Raw genomic sequence first — 12672 nt, 5'->3', positions numbered from 1 at the left:
TCCTCCTCTCTCTCCCCAGAGAGGCTCATTTTAGAGGCAGGTGTCTCCTCCTCTCTCTCCCCAGAGAGACTCATTTCAGAGACAGTGGTCCTCTCCTCTCTCTCCCCAGAGAGACTCATTTTAGATGCAGTGGTCTCCTCCTCTCTCTCCCCAGAGAGACTCATTTTGGAGGCAGTGGTCTCCTCCTCTCTCTCCCCAGAGAGACTCATTTTAGATGTCAGTCACAGCTCACTCAGCTACAATAAGAAATAACTGAACAGTCAATATTTCTGAACATTGTTGAAGTACCATTAACAATGACAAGACTTTTAGTGTCCATGGTCACAGAGTTCCCACAACGACGTCACCTACTAAAAGGAAATTACCTCGATAACAGCATTTGTCAGTTAAATGTAACAACCAGGAGTTGGAACTGAAATTCTTTTCCAATTGTTTCGTTCTGAACAGAACCATTATTTTTTTCCGTTCCGTTCCACTGTTCAGACCAGCAAAATTAAGTTATGAACCGGTTTAAAACAAAACAAAAGTAACAGTTTATATCGTTCCTTTTTTAAAACCTCTGAAATCAACATTTATTTAGCTCGACATTAAATTACTTCACCAATCAGTGCTGATAGAGCAGCTTGCTATGGAGCGGGCAAGCTAATAAAATGCATTGGACAGTGTATGTCGCAAGATGCGACTGACATTTTGAGCGTGTAGAAAGAGTGAGAGGTTGGAGGAGGAGGCTTGGAGGAGGAGGCTTGGAGGAGGAGGCTTGGCATCTTGTTGTTACGACATGAATTATCTGAATTGCGTCTACAGAATTATACCTACTTTGGACCGGCGTCTATGAAGGAACTTTGAATGTTTTTTAACTTCAGAGTTGGCTTAACTAATGTTCGGCCAACGCTAGTTAGTTAGTTAGCTTGTGTGTGCAGAGACCCACCAAAATTAAAATAAAAACACGTCTTACCTTTTTGGAGTTAATAAATCCACTGTGAAACTTAATAACCATAGTATCCTTAACTAGCATTGGAAAAGTTAATACATTCTCCTGTAATGAATTATCTCTCCCTAATTTCTGAATCACGCTACAGTAGACTTTGCACACTGGCAAAGATGTTCAGCTGGCAGGCAGACACTGGAATACATTTCTGAGTGACAGAGTGAGGGTTTTTGTGTGACTGGAAAAAAAGATGCCCGGAACGCAAAATAATGTTATTAACTGGTTTCCACGCTTTTAAAATAACGGTTCTGTTCTGGAGCAGTATAGATTTAGTTCTGATTCTGTTCCTCGAAAAATTTTAATTATTATTCCCTGAACCGGTTCCAACCGTTGTTGGTAACAACAAAACACTATTTATAAAAAAGCAATATATGAATATCAGTGGCGGCTTCTGAGGGGAGAACGGCTCATAATAATGTCTGGAATGGAGTAAATTGAATGGTATCAAAAACAGGGGTTTTCATGTGTTTGATACCATTCACTCTATTCCATCCATTGCACTTCATTCCATTTATTATGAGCTGTCCTCCCCTCAGCAGCCTCCACTGATTCATATGGTTTTTGAACACTATAATTTGTTTACAAGCACAACTACCTTCCCGCTTGGTTATGAACACAACATAATGCCCGACGTCCACCAGATGCATATGAGGTTTTGTTTTGCCGGATGTCTAGCCAGCATTTTCCATACTTGACACACGTGTGGTTTGCTTTTCAACTCGCTAAAAGCTAGCTAGTTGGAGTCTGCGTGTACTTCCATTTGTACCATCGCATGGTAAAGCAACGCACAAATTGAAAATATTGAATGCATGCAGTACACAGAACACACCACAGTTTAGTGCGGCATCCCTAACGTAGCGTTGTGGAACACAAAGAGTTTGAAGCATCTGGTGGACGTGAGGCGAAAGGCAAGTACGTTCGATTGAGTTAGAGCTGGGGTGTTTTCATTAGTTCACAGTGCACACTGTAGAAAACCGTAGCAAAATGTTTAGCAACAGAAACAAGCGTTTCTATTAGACATATTCAGGTAGGTCGCTCTCCGTTTTGTTCCGTTTACTGAAAAGGCCTACACCCACTGCTTGAGTTCACTTGAGGTGCGATCAGATTATCTACTCCTGCACACTGGCTGGTGGGGTTTGCATTAAGACAATGGTGTGTGCTGACAATCATTGAACTCATTGGCTCACGTTAAATCAAGTGCACCTGAAGTGAGCAAAACGGACCACCGCCTTTCCGATCTGTGTAACCAGAAAGCATTCTCAATCTTTTGACATTTTATTTAGCCCTATATTTAACTACCAGTAGATCATTTTCCTTTTGTTGCATGTCACTTTTACTTGGTCGACGTGACGAGAGATACTTTTCTTAATTTACTGTCCATGGTCACAAACAATTAAGACAGCCCAATATGTCAGCTGACTCCATAACAACAGCTAGTCTACCTGGTTGGATCCCCTGACTCCATAACAACAGCTAGTCTACCTGGTTGGATCCCCTGACTCCATAACAACAGCTAGTCTACCTGGTTGGATCCCCTGACTCCATAACAACAGCTAGTCTACCTGGTTGGATCCACTGACTCCATAACAACAGCTAGTCTACCTGGTTGGATCCCCTGACTCCATAACAACAGCTAGTCTACCTGGTTGGATCCCCTGACTCCATAACAACAGCTAGTCTACCTGGTTGGATCCACTGACTCCATAACAACAGCTAGTCTACCTGGTTGGATCCCCTGACTCCATAACAACAGCTAGTCTACCTGGTTGGATCCCCTGACTCCATAACAACAGCTAGTCTACCTGGTTGGATCATCTGTCTCCATAACAACAGCTAGTCTACCTGGTTGGATCCACTGACTCCATAACAACAGCTAGTCTACCTGGTTGGATCCACTGACTCCATAACAACAGCTAGTCTACCTGGTTGGATCCACTGACTCCATAACAACAGCTAGTCTACCTGGTTGGATCCCCTGACTCCATAACAACAGCTAGTCTACCTGGTTGGATCCCCTGACTCCATAACAACAGCTAGTCTACCTGGTTGGATCCCCTGACTCCATAACAACAGCTAGTCTACCTGGTTGGATCCCCTGACTCCATAACAACAGCTAGTCTACCTGGTTGGATCCCCTGACTCCATAACAACAGCTAGTCTACCTGGTTGGATCCCCTGACTCCATAACAACAGCTAGTCTACCTGGTTGGATCCCCTGACTCCATAACAACAGCTAGTCTACCTGGTTGGATCCACTGACTCCATAACAACAGCTAGTCTACCTGGTTGGATCCCCTGACTCCATAACAACAGCTAGTCTACCTGGTTGGATCCCCTGACTCCATAACAACAGCTAGTCTACCTGATTGGATCCCCTGACTCCATAACAACAGCTAGTCTACCTGATTGGATCCCCTGACTCCATAACAACAGCTAGTCTACCTGGTTGGATCCCCTGACTCCATAACAACAGCTAGTCTACCTGGTTGGATCCACTGACTCCATAACAACAGCTAGTCTACCTGGTTGGATCCCCTGACTCCATAACAACAGCTAGTCTACCTGGTTGGATCCTCTGACTCCATAACAACAGCTAGTCTACCTGGTTGGATCCCCTGACTCCATAACAACAGCTAGTCTACCTGGTTGGATCCCCTGACTCCATAACAACAGCTAGTCTACCTGGTTGGATCCCCTGACTCCATAACAACAGCTAGTCTACCTGGTTGGATCCCCTGACTCCATAACAACAGCTAGTCTACCTGATTGGATCCCCTGACTCCATAACAACAGCTAGTCTACCAGGTTGGATCCCCTGACTCCATAACAACAGCTAGTCTACCTGGTTGGATCCTCTGACTCCATAACAACAGCTAGTCTACCTGGTTGGATCCCCTGACTCCATAACAACAGCTAGTCTACCTGGTTGGATCCACTGACTCCATAACAACAGCTAGTCTACCTGGTTGGATCCTCTGACTCCATAACAACAGCTAGTCTACCTGGTTGGATCATCTGTCTCCATAACAACAGCTAGTCTACCTGGTTGGATCATCTGTCTCCATAACAACAGCTAGTCTACCTGGGGTTTACACACACAAACTAAAAAGACATTTCAGACAAACAGCTTTCCAGTTTAAATTAAAAGGCAATAGTAGGCATGTAAAAATGTAACAATTAGACATTACAGACAGTTAAAATAGCTGACAGGTATTTATTCCTAAATAATCCAACCCTTTAAGAGACTGCAGCATACACACCATTTTTCTTATTCTGGTTTAGAAATAGCCTACAAGGACTGCGTTTAGACAGACCAATCAGATTGACTCTGAAAAAGATTGGATGTTAAAAAGATCTGATGTGATTGGTCAAAAGACCAATTAGTGGAAAACAATATCAGAATTGGGCTGCCTGTGTAAATGCAGCCAAGGTGAAACGAATGTATTTGTTATGCAGGAAAATGTCCAATGATGATAAGAACATTTGGTGTGTTTGGTTTAAAGCAAGTACGTTTAATTGGTTACAATATTGAACCTGAGCTTGGGTGTATTCATTAGTACACACTGTAGCCAACCATAGCAAAACTTAGCAAATACATTTCTATTTGACAAATTCAGGTAGGTCCCTCCCCGTTTTGTTCCATTTAGTCAATAGACCCATGCAGCGCTATTGCTGAATGTGCTTGAGTTCACTTGAGGTGGAATCAGTTTATGTTGCCCGGCGCACCGGGGTTTGAATTAAGAGGAAATGTGTTCTGACAATCATTGAACCCGGCTAAGTTAAATCAAGTGCAGCGTCGTCACTAGTTACCGCAGCCACGAAGTCAATGAGGGAGTGTGATGATGCATATGCCGGATTGCAGGAAACCTCCAATCAGATGAGTGTGATGACGCATATGCCGACCGATTTGCAGGGGCAGACGAGAGACGTACATTTCTTGTATCCAGTGATCCATCATTGATCTGATTAACTATAAAAGAACCAACCGTTCTAAATGGTAATCGGATGTCTTGTTAAAATCATCTATCAAGCATATCATGATGTTTGCCCTTACTCATAGTTACTCGTCTTCACCCAAAATAGGTTTACTCCACAATAGCGGCATTGTTTTTAAAACGGCACGTTGACAAACAAATTGACACACCTTGATTTCAGTTTTTTTATTTTTTATTCACAAGTAAATGTACACAGTTTCACCCGAAATTTTAAGTTTTGAAATAGGCTTACTGAAGATTAAAACTTCAACACTTTATTTGGCACTAACTATGGTAATTTATTCATTTTACATATTTAAAGATCTTGAGTTGAGAAAACATGTTTTTATTAAGTTGAACTCTTTGACAGAATGTTAAATTTAGGTGAAGTAAAAGTTACACTATTCAAAAGGTGGAACGACACGCTATCCTCCTCCATTCTGCCCTAGGGTCCCTGACAACAAGGTACACAAATATCTATATACACACAAAAATATGTGGACACCCCTTCAAATTAGTCGATTCGGCTATTTCAGCCACACCTGTTGCTGACAGGTGTATAAAATCAAGCACACATTGATGCAATCTCCATAGACAAACATTAGCAGTAGAAACGCCTTACTGAAGAGCTCAGCGACCTTCAACATGGCACCATCATAGGATGCCACCTTTCCAACAAGTCAGTTCATCAAATTCCTGCCCTGCTAGAGCTGCTCCAGTCAACTGTAAGTGCTTCTATTGTGAAGTGGAAACGTCTAGGAGCAACAATGGCTCAGCCGCAAAGTGGTAGGCCACACAAGCTCACAGAACAGGACTGCCTACGTGCTGAAGCACGTAAAAATCATCTGTCCTCGGTTGCAACACTCACTACCAAGTTCCAAACTTCCTCTGGAAACAACATCAGCACAATAACTGTTTGTGGGGAGCTTCATGAAATGAGTTTCAATGGCCGAGCAGCTGCACACAAGCCTAAGATCACCATGCGCAATACCAATCATCGGCTGGAGTGGTGTAAAGCTTGCCGCCATTGGACTCTGGAGCACTAAAAACGTGTTCCCTTTCCTGTCTCAGCATGACAGTGCCCCAGTTCCGTCGAGATCGGTGTGGAAGAACTTGAATGGCCTGCACAGAGCCCTGACCTCAACCCCATCAAACACCTTTGGGATGAATTTAAATGGCGACTGTGAGTCAGGCCTGATTGCCTAACATCAGTGCCCGACCTCACTAATGCTCGTGGCTGAATGGAAGCAAGTCCCCACAGCAATGTTCCAACATCTAGTGGAAAGCCCCAGAAGAGTGGAGGCTGTTACAGCAGCAAAGGGGGGGACCAACTCCATATTAATGCCCATGATTTTGGAATGAGATGTTCAACGAGCAGTAGTGTATGGTCATGTAGTGTATCTCACGCCACACTGTGTTTGACACATAGCATTTCACATGTCCTCTGCATGTGGTCCATCCCTGCCTGTGAAAGAGTGTGATGATCTTTTGGTAGGGGGTGTCCATGGCCTTCTCACTTCCTCTTCCTTGGGAAAAACGTACTTACTTGCTTCTTCTCTTTCCCCTGGTGCAGTGGCAATTTTAGCATGTAAATCTTGGTGGGGCAAAAAAATATAAAAAGTGGGATGCATGCCAGCAAAGCCACAATACATTAATTGCATTATAATGGTAACAAACGGTACCCACAAGCTGTTAGGGCCTACATAAAGCTGTCCCAACAGCAGTCCCAACATCTTACCACTGCTACACCTGGCTATCAGCGGAGCCTTGTCTGGCAGCGAAACAGTATTACGTTCCCCAGTTTCTGTGTTGTTGTGTGTTTGTATGTGTGTGTTTCAGGATGGCTTCCTGGATTCCAAGCAGCTGATTGGTCGGCCCCATTGGAGATTGGAGCTCTGACCCCGCCCTCTCGTTCCATTGTGTTATTGACTGTACGTTTGTATATCCCATATGTGTTGTTGTTTTTGTCGCACTGCTTTGCTTTATCTTGGCCAGGTCGCAGTTGTAAATGTGAACTTGTTCTCAACTGACCTACCTGGTTAAATAAAGGTGAAGTAAATAAAAATGAAAGGGTTCACAGTGAAGCTGTTAAAACTAGGGCTCTATTGTTGGCTGACTGTCACGCCCTGACCTGAGAGAGCCGTTTATTTCTCCTTTTGGTTAGGTCAGGGTGTGATGTGGGGTGGGCATTCTATGTTGTCTATTTCTTTGTTTTGGCCGAGTATGGTTCCCAATCAGAGGCAGCTGTCTATCGTTGTCTCTGATTGGGAATCATACTTAGGCAGCCTTTTCCCACCTGTGTTTGTGGTTAGTTATTTTCTGTTTAGTTTCTGTCACCTGACAGAACTGTTCGCTTTTTGTTTTGTTACTTTGTTTGAGTGTTTTGTTGATCGAATAAAATCATGAACACTTTCCACGCTGCGCTTTGGTCCCATTCTAATCCCAACGAGAAGCGTCACACTGACATTAAGTCAGCACAATTGTAAAATGCATGCTCATTGGCAATTAGGACCGGCGCTCTCCCTCACTAACTAGAGGCATCAGCTTTTAGAGAAGCTTACCGATCACTGCACCTGTACACAGCCCATCTGTAAATAGCCCACCGGTTTAAACCTGTTACTGTGTTGTGAGCCTGTCAATTATCTGTCATTACTGCGCTCCTCTTAGTCACATGTAGAATTCTGTTACAACACACACACACAAACCCACACACACACAACAGCAACTTACAGTAGTGATCTATTTCTCCCCTCTGTGTTGATCTCTGCTCTCCATCCTGCTGTCTGGTGAACTGAAGGAAGAGTCGCGGTACAAAGTATTTCCATATACTGAAGGAAGCGTCGCGGTACAAAGTATTTCCATATACTGAAGGAAGCGTCGCAGTACAAAGTATTTCCCTGAAACACCACCTCTCTGTAGGAACCAGTTGGTTTACTTTATATAACCCAATGACGCATATTGCTATGTTTTATCTTGGCCAGGTCGCAGTTGTAAATGTGAACTTGTTCTCAACTGACCTACCTGGTTAAATAAAGGTGAAGTAAATAAAAATGAAAGGGTTCACAGTGAAGCTGTTAATTAGGGCTCTATTGTTGGCTGACGTTAAGTCAGCACAATTGTCAAATGCATGCTTGTTGGCAATTATGACCGGCACTCTGTTATTTTCCAATCTGTGCGCCAGGATTGGTAATTTACCCGTTTTATATGAGCTCACCTGCACTGAGGTGGGAGGGGTGACAATATCTGAGGTAGGAGGGGTGACAATATCTGAGGTGGGAGGGGTGACAATATCTGAGGTGGGAGGGGTGACAATATCTGAGGTGGGAGGGGTGACAATATCTGAGGTAGGAGGGGTGACAATATCTGAGGTGGGAGGGGTGACAATATCTGAGGTGGGAGGGGTGACAATATCTGAGGTGGGAGGGGTGACAATATCTGAGGTAGGAGGGGTGACAATATCTGAGGTAGGAGGGGTGACAATATCTGAGGTGTGTCCTTAAAAACGTGCACCATATATCAATTTCAGGCGGCGCTGGGCTCGGGAGAGGCGATGGTGGTGACATGTGTCCTCCGAAACATGACCCGCCAAGCTGCCTACTTTTTAACACACTCCTCACTTTACCCGGAAGTCAGCCGTACCAATGTGTCGGAGGAAACAGGACATGGCTAGAAGGGATACAGCTTTTGTCAAATTAACGTCAAAATTTGAAATTTGTTGCATTTTAGCTAACCCAACCCTTTTCATAACCTTAACCTAATTCTCCTAACCTGCCATGTTAATTCTCCTAACCTGCCATGTTAATTCTCCGTACCTGCCATGTTAATTCTCCTAACCTACTATGTTAATTCTCCTAACCTGCCATGTTAATTCTCCGAACCTGCTATGTTAATTCTCCGTACCTGCCATGTTAATTCTCCGTACCTGCCATGTTAATTCTCCTAACCTGCCATGTTAATTCTCCGTACCTGCCATGTTAATTCTCCTAACCTACTATGTTAATTCTCATAACCTGCCATGTTAATTCTCCTAACCTGCCATGTTAGTTCTCCTAACCTACTATGTTAATTCTCCGTACCTGCCATGTTAATTCTCCTAACCTACTATGTTAATTCTCCTAAGCTACTATGTTAATTCTCCTAACCTGCCATGTTAATTCTCCGTACCTGCCATGTTAATTCTCCTAATATGTTAATTCTCCTAACCTGCTATGAAAAGTAAAATGTGACATTCATTTGAGCCAACAAAAAAAACCCACCAGCACCTAACCCTGACAGCGCTGGGCCAATTGTGCACCGCCTTTTGGAGCTCCCAGCTACAACAGCCTTGGATCATACACCAAGCTGTAGTGACACCTCAGCACTGCATGCAGTGCCTTAGACCGCTGGGCCACTCAGGAGGCCTCTGTTGTGGCATGGATTTTGACAGAGGAATGGCAGCCTTTCCAGCCGTGACACACAGTACCCATATGCTCATGGAACAAGAGAGATGTGTTTTTCGTGCCAGTAAACCTGGTATTTAGAAACATAAAAACAAATGTTTTTTTACCATTTTGTTTCATTTAATTACAAACCAAGCACAGATTCCCCTTCTTTGTCTTGCCCAATGCAATTGCCAATTTACTCAAGACTATCGATAAAGGGTTTTGCTCGTGAGACCACTTTTAAAAATAAATCTTAATCACCAAAGCTGTATTAAAACATCAAGTTTGGGAGCATCAAAAAGGCTCAGGCAGGACAGAATTATGGCACCTATCAATATAACGCTTTGTCATCCCTACTGCCTCTGATCTGATGTATAGCATTTACTTTTACTTTGTACTTTTACTCAAGTATGAAACATGAGTACTTTTTCTACCACTGTACTTAAGTACATGTAAAACCAGATACTTTTAGACTTTTAATCAAGTAGTGTTTTACTGGGTAACTTACACTTTTACTTGAGACATTTTCTGTTAAGGTATCTTTACTTTTACTCAAGTATGACAATTGAGTACTTTTTCCACCACTGGTAATATTGGGATAAAAACTCTAAATGTAATACATTTCATCTCTGTATCTGACATGATACAGGTGTATTCTTTTATCTAAGCCCATAACCATGTGTGTAAGGTGTATACTTTTCATTCAAAGTAGATGTGTTAAGACTACCCAGAATCACTCTGTGTGAGCCTGATTCAGCCCACTGCAGTACAAGGTTAAAAAGCATATTGATGAGTTAGTTAAAAAGCTTAGAATAACAAAGGGCTTCTTCCATAGAAAAAGGTCCTGCCCAGTGGCGGACAGTGCCGTTTAAGATGAGGGAGGACAATTCCTTTTTTCATGAGCATGGCCTTATTTCTATTACAGCATGTTGGATGACTGTCATTTATATTCCATTCAGCCAGTTCAATATAACATCCATAGGTTTAGGTTACTGTCATTCATATTCCATTCACCCAGTTCAATGTAACATCCATAGGTTTAGGCTACTTCCAGTTCACACCGGTATAAACCTGTTACTGTGTGATGAGCCTGTCAATTATCTGCTGTTACTGACCTCCTCTTAGTCACATGTAGCATTCTGTTACAACACACACACACACACACACACACACACTGAGACTGGGGTGGCAGGTAGCTAGCTTAGTGGTTAGAGCGTTGGGCCAGTAACCGAAAGATTGCTGGCTTGAATCCCTGAGCTGACAAGGTAAAAATCTGTCGTTCTGCCCCTGAACAAGGTAGTTAACCCACTGTTCCCCTTTAAGCCGTCATTGTAAATAACAATTTGTTCTTAACTGACTTGCCTAGATAAAAAAAGGTTAAATAAAGGTTACATAAAAAAGAAATAAGACACACTACACACACACACACACACACACACACACACACACAACAGCAACTTACAGTAGTAATCTATTTCTCCCCTCTGTGTTGATCTCTGCTCTCCATCCTGCTGTCTGGTGATTATCTGTCTGGTGAACTGAAGGGAGAGTACAAAGTATTTCCATATACTGAAGGAAGCGTCGCAGTACAAAGTGTTTCCCTGAAACACCACCTCTCTGTAGGAACCAGTTGGTTTACTTCATATAACCCAATGACGCATGTGACTGACACTTCTCCCTTTTGCAGTCATTATTGATAGATTTTTTGTTTTGAGGGTGTGTGTGTGTGTGTGTGTGTGTGTGTGTGTGTGCGTGTGTGTGTGATAACATATATGGTTACTATGCAGTCTGATCACTATAATTGTATTTAATTTAATTAGACAATTTCAAATACCTAACAATGTTTCACCAGGCATTATGAACCAACAATGACAGAAGATACCACACACTAAACCATCAGAAGACTTGTTAGAGTTCTATCACAGTGCCATCCGTTTAGTCACTAAAGCCCCATATGCTACCCACCACTGTGACCTGTATGCTCTCGTTGGCTGGCCCTCGCTACATGTCCGTCGCCAAACCCACTGGCTCCAGGTCATCTATAAGTCTTTGCTAGGTAAAGCTCCGCCTTATCTCAGCTCACTGGTCACCATAGCAACACCCGTAGCACGCGCTCCAGCAGGTTTATTTCACTAGTCATCCCCAAAATCAACACTTCCTTTGTCCGCCTTTCCTTCCAGTTCTCTGCTGCCAATGACTGGAACGAATTGCAAAAATCACTGAAGCTGGAGACTTATATCTCCCTCATTAACTATAAGCATCAGCTGTCAGAGCAGCTTACCGATCATTGCACCTGTACACAGCCCATCTGTAAATAGCCCACCCAACTACCTCATCCCAATATTGTTATTTATTTTCTGCTCTTTTGCACCCCAGTATCTCTACTTGCACATCATCATCTGCACATCTATCACTCCAGTGTTAATGCTAAATTGTAATTATTTCGCCACTATGGCCTATTAATTGCCTTAACCTCCCTAATCTTACTACATTTTCACAAACTGTATATAGATTTTTCCATTGTGTTATTGACTGTACGTTTGTATATCCCATATGTGTTGTTGTTTTTGTCGCACTGCTTTGCTTTATCTTGGCCAGGTCGCAGTTGTAAATGTGAACTTGTTCTCAACTGGCCTACCTGGTTAAATAAAGGTGAAGTAAATAAAAATGAAAGGGTTCACAGTGAAGCTGTTAAAACTAGGGCTCTATTATTGGCTGACTGTCACGCCCTGACCTGAGAGAGCCGTTTATTTCTCCTTTTGGTTAGGTCAGGGTGTGATGTGGGGTGGGCATTCTATGTTGTCTATTTCTTTGTTTTGGCCGAGTATGGTTCCCAATCAGAGGCAGCTGTCTATCGTTGTCTCTGATTGGGAATCATACTTAGGCAGCCTTTTCCCACCTGTGTTTGTGGTTAGTTATTTTCTGTTTAGTTTCTGTCACCTGACAGAACTGTTCGCTTTTTGTTTTGTTACTTTGTTTGAGTGTTTTGTTGATCGAATAAAATCATGAACACTTTCCACGCTGCGCTTTGGTCCCATTCTATTCCCAACGAGAAGCGTCACACTGACATTAAGTCAGCACAATTGTAAAATGCATGGTCATTGGCAATTAGGACCGGCGCTCTCCCTCACTAACTAGAGGCATCAGCTTTTAGAGAAGCTTACCGATCACTGCACCTGTACACAGCCCATCTGTAAATAGCCCACCGGTTTAAACCTGTTACTGTGTTGTGAGCCTGTCAATTATCTGTCATTACTGCGCTCCTCTTAGTCACATGTAGAATTCTGTT

The 12672-nt window shown here is 43.0% G+C and overlaps 1 long non-coding RNA gene across 1 annotated transcript; it reads right to left on the bottom strand.

The window, feature by feature from the left end:
• Nucleotides 1–118: 118 nt before the first annotated feature.
• Nucleotides 119–11400, bottom strand: LOC115190819 (uncharacterized). The gene is made up of 2 exons (XR_003877419.1): nucleotides 10846–11400; nucleotides 119–236 (listed from the first exon to the last, which is right to left on the bottom strand). It is a non-coding gene; the product is annotated as an uncharacterized LOC115190819 (long non-coding RNA).
• Between the last annotated feature and the right edge of the window lie 1272 nt (nucleotides 11401–12672).

This window comes from Salmo trutta, unplaced genomic scaffold, assembly GCF_901001165.1.
Source record: "Salmo trutta unplaced genomic scaffold, fSalTru1.1, whole genome shotgun sequence".
NCBI lineage: Eukaryota > Metazoa > Chordata > Actinopteri > Salmoniformes > Salmonidae > Salmo > Salmo trutta.
Note: the sequence above shows the minus strand (reverse complement) of the source record. Positions and strands in the feature narration are given on the sequence as shown.